At 44.1% G+C, this 13,088-nt stretch overlaps 1 protein-coding gene across 1 annotated transcript in view; it reads right to left on the reverse strand.

Moving 5' to 3' along the window:
- LOC140692174 (uncharacterized) overlaps window positions 1–13,088 on the reverse strand; it is a 59,204-nt gene that overhangs the window by 553 nt on the left and 45,563 nt on the right. Inside the window, exon 18 of the mRNA XM_072956936.1 lies at window positions 1,006–1,078. The gene's annotated coding sequence lies outside the window, so the exon portion shown is untranslated. The remainder of the gene's footprint in view (window positions 1–1,005; window positions 1,079–13,088) is intronic.

Genomic DNA, 13,088 nt, shown 5'->3' on the forward strand with positions numbered 1-13,088 from the left:
TCCGCTAGATTCAGCAAATGTGGTGTTTATGTCTTCCCTGGGGTGAAGGGAGTGTGGTAAGTGAGGGGAATCTTTGACTGAACTTGAATCTGTATTAGGCCTCAGTTTTTCAAGACAGTATAGGTAAATAGTACATGTCAGAAAGTGAACTGTACAGTAAAAGTCGCCAATGACATTAAAGACACAGCTTCTGTGGATCGTCTTTCACTTGAGTCAAGCCCCCGGGGGCACTATATCATGGGGGTGCAGACTTGGTTGCGTTAAATGGCTTTACCCAACATGATCGGATGATTAACTGTTCTCATCACTGATAGAAGAACACCTGGTTCTCCATAGACTAGCATAACTGCAGCAGGGTTGTCCTAGCTATAATGCCTCTAGGTGCTTTTGGATTCAAACCTAAATGTATATATTTGGTTTGTTTCCTCTTGTATTTTCCTAGAGAGGGATGTTACCCCTTGAAATGCCAACATTGGCCAGTAGGTGTCATTGGGAGTAAAGGGCACCACATGCACAAGTGTATCCAAAGTTGGGGGTTATTTCATCTTTCCAATAGTTATTTCATGGTTCCTGTTGGGTTCGGAGGCTTCAACCGTAAAGTGCTGACATGACCCCTTTAAAAGTTTGGACTGCTAGTTTGCATTCTGTCTGTCTAGGTTTTCCGTAGAGCTGACAAAATGTTACCAAAATTGACAAGTCTGGCTTCTACGTCGATTGAGTGTGTTTCAAAAAATAACTTAATTTTCGTATAACTCCCAAAACATGTAAATGAATTCTGTTAAACTTCTTAAAGACTGCAAATGAGATATCAACACAATGTCAAAACAAGTGTCTTCGGACAATCCCTCCCACCAAGGCTGTATAGAAACAAAGAGCTAAGCAAATATCACATTTCTGTGAAATGTATCTGGATAGTGTTGATTCATCGATGCCCAGTTGGCAGAGAAGAAGTGCAACCTGCACTCACTCGCTCCCATGTACAGAGCAATGGAAACATCCACTCACCCAGCCCTTGGCACAGGACACTTGCCGAAGAGAGGTCTGTTACTTCCAAAGACAGGATGAGGCCTCAGGACACCTGGAAGCAGGAGAAGGCAAAGCAGGGAATGGAAACCAGTGCAGGGTTTGACCCCTGGTGATGGAGCAACAAGGGTGAAACTCTGTTTACCTTCGACGCACACTCTCAAGCGGACAGGAGACATGGGATTGAAGGTGATGTGCTGAGATTTACAAGAGTGCACAGCAGATGCTTGGCTGACAGAACTCAAAAAAACCAGCGCAAAATATCCCCACAGTTGATTCTGAGACCAAGATCCGTGCTGCCAAATTTGAGGTAGCAGAGGCAACGGTCTGTGAGGGATAGGGCTTCGGATGATGGCACACGCTGAGTCTCAGGGATCTGGAGTGCGTTGTGGGATGTGGTGGGACGAATCAAGAGAGCAAACCGAACTGTGAACCAATGATAAAGCAACCAAACTGGTTGCGCGGTTGCGATTACCGATATGTCCCATGGACAAACCAAGTGCATCTGCAGGACCAGGGTTCAATTGGGCATTTTGCCAATAGAGCACGTGTGGGCCTGAATCAGAGATACCGTGCATCTGGTCTGAGGGATCCAGTGGGCCTTAGATTTGATATCAGAATGAAAAGCCTTAGGATCTTCTACATTCATAACCTGGGCTGGGATTATGGTTTGGTTTGAGGCACAGAATGCGCAACAACTCTGTGGTTGCCTTCGTGCACCCGTGCCACAAGGATGAGAGGACAAGGAAGAGTGGTCCAAGACCACAGTGTGAGAAGATTAAGCTTTTCCTTCAGCACTATCTCCCAAATGCGGATGCTACATTTTGGATGGCACCGGCACTGTACGGCACCGAGGACACCAAGGTAGGGCTGCGAGATCATTCCAGCAGGCCCTGATGTGTGACATCCATGGATGTGCTTCCACTGGTGTTTCTGTAGAGAGAGAGCTCTGGGAAGAACTGCTTTCATTGGGACATTCCCGTGGCACTTCAAAGCACAAGCGCACTCTCAGTTTACTGTTTTGGAAACACTCCAAAATGACATAGAGCAGAATGCAGAGCTGAGAACCTTTAGAAGCCTCATTTCCACAAGAGGAAGTGTCCTGTGCACTTTCAGAATTGTGAGATAAGTATAATCAAAATGAAGTTATGCTAATCAAAATAGTATGGGTTGTTCATTATAAATAATTCAACACCAGCAATTGGAGATATACCAGACAACACACACAGGAACATGACATGGCATCAATGTCTAGGAGAAATTGTCCTCACAGGAATCCCATGGAACTGTGTAGAGACGAGGGTCTAAAATTTTCCCTTTACAAAGCCCTAGAAGTCTACATTAGATTCCTGATTTTATCTGAACAGTAGAGGTGAAGAAGTACTGTAAAAGAAACATGAAGTTCCATTTTTAGTTCCAAAGAGATTGAAGGCCCAAAAGACAAGCTTTCAAACATCTAGACTGCAAAACACTACCTGATCATGTATTGAAAATGGTGGTGAGGCAATCACTAAGTGCAACAATGTCTCAGAATCACAAAAGACAGAGTACCAGAAAAGGGGATGGGAAAGTTTAAAGACGAGCCAAATAATTTCAGAAAACTCAATGGATGAGATAATATCAGGGCTAAAATTCAGTCCTAAGCAGACTAGATAATGCAGAGGGAAGCGTGAATGACTGTGAATACAGGGTAACAGAAATCCCTCGGTCAGATGCAGACATAGAACAGCAAGTGTAAACCAATGAAAACATTGCTGTTGAATCGTGGGGTAAGACAAGGCATGAAAAACTATGATTCATAAGTGTCCCAGATGGAAAAGCAAGAGATAAAAAACAAAAAATGTCTAAAAAGTTATCTGTAGGAAAATCAGACCGAAACTTGCTGAAAGCCAAGAAAGAATCATCTATTCGTATTCAGGAAGTACACAGTGTCCAATGGAGGTGGAATCCCAATAGACCTACCAGCAGCTGTATGATTCAAATCAACAATGTTCATGAGCGTCCCAGTGCTTTAAAATGCACCTGGAGGAAACAACATGGTCACAAGAGAATCTCCAGAGGGGTTTCAGCTGATATCTCGGCAGCAATATTGCAGGACAGGGAGGAGTGCCAGGACATAGATCACATCCTGAATGGGAAAATGTTGCCATCTAGGATAGCCTATGCCACATGACCCCATTTCTAATATCGGCAGAACTAGAGAATTCCACAGACTGGCAAATCTTAAAAGAATTCAGCAGTTCAATTCTTCTTCTAAAAAGAAGATTGAGAATACTCCCCTGAATAGAAAAACAGCAAGATGAAATGGAAAGAAGAAAACCATTATTGGAAATGCAAGAAGAGCATGAGTGGCAAAGAAGAAACAAGAAGAAAGCAAGGAGGACATCAAAACCCTAAAGATGGGAGAGGGAAGCTGGAAATCATTGGTGATTGGATGCACTCTCTTAAGTGAATCAGCTTATATGACTCTCTGAAGCAAACGGAGAAATTCATGGCCTGATGTGTTTGCAAAACTAACGGGATGTAGACGAACAAAGAATCAAACCAACAAACAAGCACCAAAATGGTACGGTTGGCTGACATTTACCAAGGGAACCATGATTATTCAAAAGTAAATACTCAAGGTGATATCAAGGATCATTCAGCACTCATCGACCCAGTGTTGCGGCTTGCATGTACTCAGCACACTTGTATTCGGAAATCAGAGGCGTGCATTTATATTCGTAAATATTGATTCATAAGAGCATATCGTGACCTAACCCAAATGCCGATTTGAAAGGCAATGGAGTCCTTTTCCGTGATATAGACTTGCAAGTCTTCCAACAGGATGAATGAATGCCATATTCTACCCTACGTAGATAAGAAATGGTATAAGCCTATAACAAAGTCAAGTAGCTCTGCAATAGGGTAATAAGTGCAAAAGAGACAGACAGTAAAGTGCACATTGATGTTGGTTTCATTTCTTGGAATTTCAGCCCCCATGAAACAAATGGATCCATGTCCTGAGAGTGCGGGTGTTTCAGCAGAAATCAGGCGACGCATATGTATTCCGGGTGTACGGATATTACAGGAACATACGTTTCCTTTATTGGGTCTCTGTGTGCTGTGAACTGTTAGAAAGTTTAAAGACGTGTGAAACCATCAACTGAAAATGGACACACTTCCCTCCGTTGGTACTGTGCATACAGATCTGAACCAAAGTAAAGAGGGAAGAAGAAAGGCCCATGGGACGCTAGTGGGTAGAATCACATTTACCTTAGGAACCTCTCGTCGGATGCAGCCCCTCCCCCAACACTGACAAGACGCAGCAGCCTTTGGGGATGGCAGTTACCTGTTGGATTCCAGGTGGAATGTTGTTGTGTACTACGAGGCTTGTTGTGGCTGGTGGATCCTAGGTAACCGGGCAGAGTTCTGTTGGTGGATCAGTGTGATGGAGGGGCCACATCCCTCAGTGGAGCTTGGCTTAAGTCTGTTCCGGGAAGCTGTGTAAGTTCGAGATACTGCTGCTGCCCAATGGCTTGTGTCACGGGTCAGTTTCCAGAACCTTTAAGAGCAGACAGTGGAAGAAATGCCTGTCATCACCTCACTGGTGATTCTCCGAGGTACTTTCAGAATTGCCCAATCCTTTTGAATTTGACTTTATAGGAGACACGAAGTGAATCTGGCCGAAAAGCTGGCTGCACGGATTGAGGAGAAATGCGATCTCATTGATGAGATTTGTTGTGCTACAATGAATAATACTGGCATGGAAACAGCTGTAGAGGATACCAAGCTTGGAAGACATTCATGGACATATTGAGCCTCGTTGATACTGTCAGTAACATGTTGAATGTGAATGTACACTTGAGGAAAGTACTTAATTCTCTGCTCCAATTACGGGTCCAAGATTTCTTCCATCCAAATCATAAGAGAAGGTAGAAATGATAGAAGCTGTCATGTTCTTCGAAGATGTCTTGAAATTCCAAACGTTCCACAGGGCATTTACAAACCACTCAGACGACCAAGCACCAAGCCCTGGTAAGCCTTTTCCCAGGGTTGTGCCTTGCTCTCAAGCACTTGCTTTTCCCTCCCCTTCACTCAGTTATACATTTCAGAGAATCAGCCCTTGAACTGCATTGAAGCCAGTAGGAGCACAGGAAGACCCTCCTAGATTCAGTGTTCCTCCACCTTCACTTTCTTTGTACAACAGTGTACTCCTCCATGGTCAACTACTCTCGACCAAAATAGGTTGGTTTGAATTCTTAGCTCACACTGTGAAATGATGACCTTCCCCCAGATTCAGATCATGCTGGGGTTATATCTACTTTGGTGTGAAGGGTGTTTTGTAAGTGAGTGGATTCTTTGCCTGAATTTGAATATTTATTTATCCTCAGTTTTTCAAAACAGTATTTGTAACTATTATAATTCTGTTATTGAAATGAAGTGTAATTGTTGGCATAGATATGTAGTGACACATTTTTTGTGGACCATCTTTTCCCTTCAGTCAAGTACCAGGTGCAAATATGTGGTTGCCATATTTGTCAGGTTTAATTGTGTTTCTCAACATAATTGGATGATTAAACATTCTCATCTTTCATAGAAGAGCACATGATTCTCAATAGCCTAGCAAAACTGTTGCAGTGTTCTCATATCTATAATGTCTCTAAGTGCTATTGAAACCAAGCCTATATAAAAATTCATTGTTTGGGTTTCTTTGTGCTTTCCTAAATAGTAATGTTGCCCCTTGAATCGCCAACATTGACCAGTATGTGCCATTATTAGGAAAGGGCACCACATGAACAATGGAAACCCATGGTTGTGGTTGTTAATGATTCTAAGAATTATTTCATTGTTTTTCTTAGTGTTGGAAGCACCAAGAGAAAAGTGTTGACCTGCCTCCTTCATGACTTTTGGCTGCTAATTTATATTTTCTGTGTATTTTTCTTATTTGGGTATTTCAAGCTGCTACCTAAATATGGCAACTCTGTCTTGTAGTTAGATTTAGTATATTTCTAAAATATCTTTATTTTGATACACTTCCCATAGTATGTAATTCAATTCTGCTAACTATTTGAAAGTCTACAATGGAGGTACGTACACATTGTCAGACTTGGAATCTTCGAACACATCCTTCCACCATTGATATAGAGAAAAATAGCTAAATAAGGATCAAGTGTCTGTGAGTTATGTCTAAATTGTGTTAATTTATCCATGCCAAACTGGCAGAGTACCAGTGCAAACTTCGCTCACTCTCTCCCATATATACAGCAAGATAAACATCCACTCTCCCGGCCCTTGGCTCAGGATCCCTGCTGAATAATGGCCAAACATCTCTTACTTCAAAAGTCAGAAAGAATTCTCACATAACCTGGAAAGAGTAGAAGGCAAAGTAGAGAATGGAAATCAGTGCAGGACCTGACCTTGGGGGAAGGAGCAGTAAAGGGGAAACTGTGTTTTACTGGGATGCACACTCTAAAGTGGACAGGTCATTTAAGATGGAAGACGATGCGCTGAGGGTTAAAAGAGTGCATAGTGGACGTTTGATTGACATAACTGAAAGCAATAATCACAAAATTTCTCTGCAATTGATTCCCAGACCAAGACTCCATCTGCCAATTTTGAGCTAGGAGTGCCTGTGGAATCTGTGTGTTAGGGGTGTGGCTGATGTCACAAATTTATTCCCAGGGGTTTGGAGATTGTTTTGGGCTGTGGTTGGTACTATCTAGAGAACAGATCTGCCTGGGTCCTCTCTTAATATTAAATCTGCTGGCATATGTGTTGTGGATTAGCTTAGTAACTCAGGGCCTTAGTCACAGCCTTTTCACATCCACAGTATAATTGCTCATTTTCTCCATAAAGGAGAAATGGTCTCAATCAGAGCCATCTTTATCTGGTTTCTAGAATCCAGGGCAATTTAGTGTTGAAATAAGATTCTATAGCCAAAAGATCTGCAACTTTCATAGGCAGGATTGAAATTTCTTATTGTCCAAAGCAGAGGTTTTTGAAATGCTCCATGCTTGCCTTTGAGTTCCCACGCCTTATTGACAAAAGTTCTTGGAGCAGAGATCTGCTGAAAAATAGGAGAATTTGAAGCCTTTCCATCAACCTTGCCTACCACATGCTAATGCAACTATAGTTGTGGTGCTGACCCAGTACTACACTAAGGACCCAATTGTGGCACTGCAGGATTGTTTCAGCAGGTTCTAATGCGTGACATCATTAGATTTGTTTCCACTTTTGTTTTTGTTTGCAGAGAACCTGAGGGAACCCATTATAAAATTTTGACTTTTCCGTGGCAACAGTAAGGACGAATGCACTTTCATGAGTGTGTATTGGAACAATTCCCTCTCCACATATCCAGCCTGCAGCCCAGAAACCATTTGGAAACCTCTATTCCAGCAAAAATTAGTAGTCCCAGCACTGTCAGAGCTATGATAAACATTTAACCAAAATGACACTCTGCTAACTTTACTAGAATAGGTTATATTCACCACAACAAAAACCGCAGTAGCAATCATAGATATAACAGGCAACAGACACAGAAGGAATGCATGGCATCATTACATACCAAAAACAATCCTCACAGCATTAAAACTAAATGTGCACAGAAATGATTTCACTTACAAAAGCCGTTCAAGTCTATAATAGATAACTGATAATCCTTAACCCATAGCGATAGAGGGATATAATAAAGTTAAAAGAACTATTCCAAATTTTCAAAAGACAGGAGTCTCCTGAAAGAACATCCAATGTATTAGACCCCCAAAATTTACTAGAACATGACTTGAAAAGGGAGGACATAAAAACACTGAAGGAAATCTTGAGTCTATGAATACAAATGCAGGCTAGTATAAATGGAAAGAGAAACACTTTAGATGAGCCAAATATAATCAGAAAACTCAATGGTGAGAAAGCTAAGCTAAAGACAGTCCAAATCGGACTAGATAATGCACAGGAACAAATAAATGACTTAGAAAACAGGATAATCGCAATAACTCAGTCAGAACACGACATAGAAAAGCTAGTGAAAACCAATGCAAGCAGTGCAACTGAAACCTGGGATAAGAGAAAACATACCAGTGTATGACTCATAGGGATCCCACATGGAAAGAATAAAGACAAATGGTTTGAAAAGGTATTTGAAGAAATCAGAATGAAATTTTCTTAAACCAAAGATAGAACCGGCTATCTCAACACAGCAAGCACAGAGCGTCCAAGCATAATGAACCCCAGTAGGCCTAGAACAATATGTATTCTAATTTAAATGGCCAAAATTGATAATAAGGAAATAATTCTAACTGCACCAAAATAGAAACAAGTGCATTGCAAGAGAACTTTTTAATGTCTTCAGCTGATTTCGCAACAGATAGATTGGTAATTTTTTCTTCCCTCTTTCCTTTTGTGTTGATCTCTATTCCAAGAACTGATGAAAGGCAGAGTCCTTCAGTCTAAACAAGATGAATGGGCAGAGATTCTAAAAGTGTTCAAGTTCTTGGAAGAGGTCATCAGAATCAACACATCTCAAGGGTCTTTTTCAGACAATACAAGAGACCATGCACCAAGCCCTGTTTATCCTTTTCCCAGGAGTGGGCCAATGTATTAAGACTTGCTGTTCCTTCACACTCAACCAGCCATGCAGGTATAACCTCAGTCTGCTACTGCAGGAGAATTAGAGCCAGGTCCAATTTTACCAATACTGTAGGGAGAACCTGAGCCTGCTACTGCAGGAGAGACAGCACTGTGTCCAATTTCACCAATCTTTCAAGGAGACCCTAAGCCTACTCCTGCAGGAGACTCAGAGCCGAATCACATTCCACCAGCTGTGTAGGAAGACCATCATGCCTTCACTTGCAATGGATCCAGGAATGTGTCCAATTACACTAGCCTTGTAGGGAGACCTTGAGCCTGTTCCTGCAGGAGAAACAGATCTCTGTCATATTCCACCATCCCTCCAGGAAGATGCAGGGCCTCCTCCTGCAGGAGACTCAGGAATTGGTCCAATTTCACCAGTCCTGCAGGAAGACTCTGAGCCAATTTCTGCAGGAGACCCAGGACTGGGTCCCATTCCATCAATCATGCACTAAGACCTTGAAGTGGGTCCAATTCCACTAGCCTTGCTGGGTGACCCACAAGCCTGATCCTGCAGGAAAATTAGAGATATGTCATATTCCAGAAGCCCTGCAGGAAGACTGAAATCCTGCTTCTGCAGGAGACCCAGGAATAGGTCCAAATACGCCAGCCTTGCTGGGAGAGCACAAACCTGATCCTGCAGGTGATACACAGTGAGGTACAATTCCAACAGCCCTGCAGGGATATCCTGAGGCCACTTCGGCAGGAAACACATGACTGGGTCACATTCCAATACCCCAGAAGGGAGACCGTGAGCCTGCTACTCCAGGAAACCCAGAACTTAGTCCCATTCCACCAAACCTGCAGTCAAACACTAAGACTGCATCTGCAGAAAACACAGTGCGGGTCACATAACACCAGCCCTGTAGTGAGACTACAAACCTGCTCCTGGGGGAGACCAAGCCATTCACAGAGAATATGAGCCAGCTCCTGCAGAAGAACAAGAGTTGTGACATTCTACCAGCTCTGCAGGTAATCCATAGGCTTGCTCCTGCAGGAGACAGACATCCCAGTCCAATTCCATCAGCCTCTCCAGGGAGAACCCCTGCCTCCTCCTGCAGGAGAGCCAGAACTAGATCCCATTCCACCAACCCTGCATGGAAACACTGGGCTTGCTCCTGCAGCATACCCACAGCCAAGTCATATTCCACAAACCCTCCAGGGAGACACTGAGCCTGCAACTGTAAGAGACCCAGGACTGGGACCAATTCCAACAGCTCTCCAGGGAATCCCTCACCTGCTCCCATAGGAGACTAAGAGCCATCAGTTCTGGTGGGGTCCCTGAGCCTGCATCTGCAAAAGAACCACAGGGTGGAGTCACATTCCACCAGCCCTGCAAACAGAACAGAACCTGCTACTGCAGGAGACACAGGACTAGGTCCCATGTCACCAACCTTGCAGGGATACCCTGAGCCTTGGACCAAGGAATGGGACAAATTATGCTAACCTTCTAGGGAGACCATGAGCTTCTCCTGCAAGAGAACCAGAGATGGGTCATATTACAGTATTCTTCCAGGAAGAACCAAGGCCTGCTCCTGCAGGAGATGCAAGAACAGGCCCAATTCCACCAGCCTGAAGGCAGAGTCCAAATCTGTTCTGGCAGGTGACCTAGAGAAGGGGCCCATTCCACCAGCCCTGCAGGGAGACTCTGAGCCTACTACTACAAGAGACCCAGGAATGGGTCCCACTAAACCAACCCTGAAGGGAGACACAGAATCTACACTTGCAGGAACCACAGAGCCAGGACACATTTCATCAGCCCTGTAGTGACCCCTGAGCTGGGTCCAATTACACTATCCTTGCAAGGAGACTCTGTGCCTACTCCTGAAGCAGAACCAGTAATGGGTCATGTTCCAACAGCCCTGCAGGAAGACCTGGAGCTGCTTCTGCAGAAGACTCAGGACAGGGTCTGATTCCACCATCCCAGCAGTGAGAAAACTAGCCTGCTCCTGCAAGTGACCAAGGTCTGAGTCATATTCAACTAGCCATGCAGGAAGGACATAAGCCTGCTGTTGCAGGAAACTCAGAACCATGTGCCATTCCAGCAACACTGCAAGGAGATTCTGAGCCTGCCCCTGCAGGAAACAGAAACCCAGTCACATTCCACAAGCCCTACAGGGATACCATGGTCTGCACATGCAGGAGACCCAGGCCTGGGACCAATTCTACCAACCCTGTAGAAAGACCCTGAATCAGCTCTAGCATTAGACTAAGAGCCATGTCACATTCCACCAGCCCTACAGGTAATTTATCAGCCTGCAACCTACACCTTCAAAAGACCCAAGAATTGGACCAATTCCAATGGCACTGCAGAGAGACCATGAGCCATGTCCAATTCCACTAGCCCTTCAGGAAGGCCCCAAGCCTACTCCTGCAGGAGAACCTGAGATTGGTCATGTTGCAACATGAGCCTGCTCCTCCAGGAGACCCAGGACTATGTCCCATCCACCAGCCCTGCAGGGAAACCCTGAGACTGTCCCTTCAGGAGAACCACAACTGGGTCACATTTCACTAGCAATGCAGGGAGACTTAGAGCCTACACCTTCAAGACACCCAAGAATTGGAACAATTCCAGCAGCACTGCAGGGACACCATTAGCCAGGTCCAATTCCACTAGCCCTGCATGTAGACCCCGAGCATGCTCCTGTAGGAGACCCAGCACTGGGTCTCATTCTACAAGGCTTGCAGGGAGAAATTCTGCCTGTTTCTGCAAGAGACCAACAGCTGAGTCACATTTCACCAGCCCTGAAGGGAGACCCCAGTCCTACACCTGCAAAGGACCTAAGACTGGAACAAAATCGACTAGCCCTGTAGGGGGACCCTGAGCCTGCTTCTGAAAGAGAATCAGAGATGGGTCATATTCCAACAACCCAGCAGGGACAGTCCAAGCCTGCTCCTGCAGGAGTTATAGAGCAGGGTGAAATTGCAAAACCTTGCAGGGACACCCTGAATCTGCTGCTGCAGGAGAAAAATGATGGGGTCTCATTCCACAAGCCTTACAAGGATACCCTGAGCCTGGTCTTGCATGAGATCCTGAGCTGGCTCCTGCAGGAGACCCAGGACTGGGTCCCATTCTAACAACCCTGCTCGGGAACCCGAGCCTGCACCTGCAAAACACACAGGACCGTGTCACATCCCACCAGCTTTGCAGACTGTAAGACTAGCCCTACAGGAGACCTAGAACCAGGTTACATTACCAGTCCTGCAGGGAGACCCTGAGCCTGATTTTGTAGCTCCCCCTGCACCTACACACATACTTCTATGAGACCCAGAGCCAATTCAGGCATCACCACCCCTACGGGCTGAGATGTCTCTGCAACCACCAACACTGTCATCTAATTCTAAGAATCAACCCACTCTCAGACCCGAACTTTACTTCCCTTCTCCTGGCATCATTTTTGTTTCTTTTTTCTGTCATTTCCTTGTTTTCTTTCATGTCATTTAGATTACCATCTATTTTTATGTTTTAAGTTTACCATAATAAAATTTAGATGTTTTTCCATTTTAAATTGTGCAATTCAGGAGCATTAAGTGCATTCACAATGCTGTGTAACCATCATCACTGTCTAGTTTCAGACTGTTTCTTTCCTCAAAATAAAAACCCGTATCCAAAGCACACATTCTCTTTTCTCCCTCCCCCAACCCCTGACAAGCCCTAATCCTCTTTCTCTCGGTGTGTCTTTCCCTACACTGGATGTTCCCTATCAATGAAATCATACAAAAGGTGGCTGTTTGTGTCTGCTCTCATATTTTAACAAGGGATTGGTGTTTTTTTTTTTTTTACTTGAAGTAGCATTTTGGTTATTTCAAAGGGAAATCCAGGTGGATTAAATATGAGATATACAAAATGAATATTTTTAGTAACTATGTGCATAATCTCGAGATAGGCACTGCTATTCTATGTGTGAAACCAGAGCCAGGAGGGAGATGCTTAGCTCTTCCTGTGGCAAAACATAATCTAACAAAATAAAAAAATAATAATAATCAAAATCCATGAAAGACAAACCACAACATGGAAATATCATTTTTCATAACCTAAAGTCAGAGAAAGGTTTCACATCCCTGTGGTCCAAAAATATCTTGAAACACTGTGTTCTAAACAGAAACAGAACAAACACATGCAATTCCAACAAGAGGCAATGCAGGTGGCCAGTGTATATTAGAGATGCTCGACCTCTCAAGTGAGAATGCAAGAAGATGTTCACACTTCGGAGACAGCATTGGTCAACATCACACTGGCAGGCCTTTAGCCTGGTGACAACCAGCTCTAGTGACAACATGAGGAGGCAGAGGCCACAGTAGATCCCCTGGAGGGAAGAGTGAGCAGACTCTCCTCTCTGGGAGAACAGTATGCAGGATGCATCACAGTTCCACAAGTGCACCACTTTTCGAGCAGTGCTAATGCTTACCATTGATCATACTAAAATTCTTGCACAATTTTTCAAAGATGTCTTTTC

This window comes from Vicugna pacos, unplaced genomic scaffold, assembly GCF_048564905.1.
Source record: "Vicugna pacos unplaced genomic scaffold, VicPac4 SAC-SAT, whole genome shotgun sequence".
NCBI lineage: Eukaryota > Metazoa > Chordata > Mammalia > Artiodactyla > Camelidae > Vicugna > Vicugna pacos.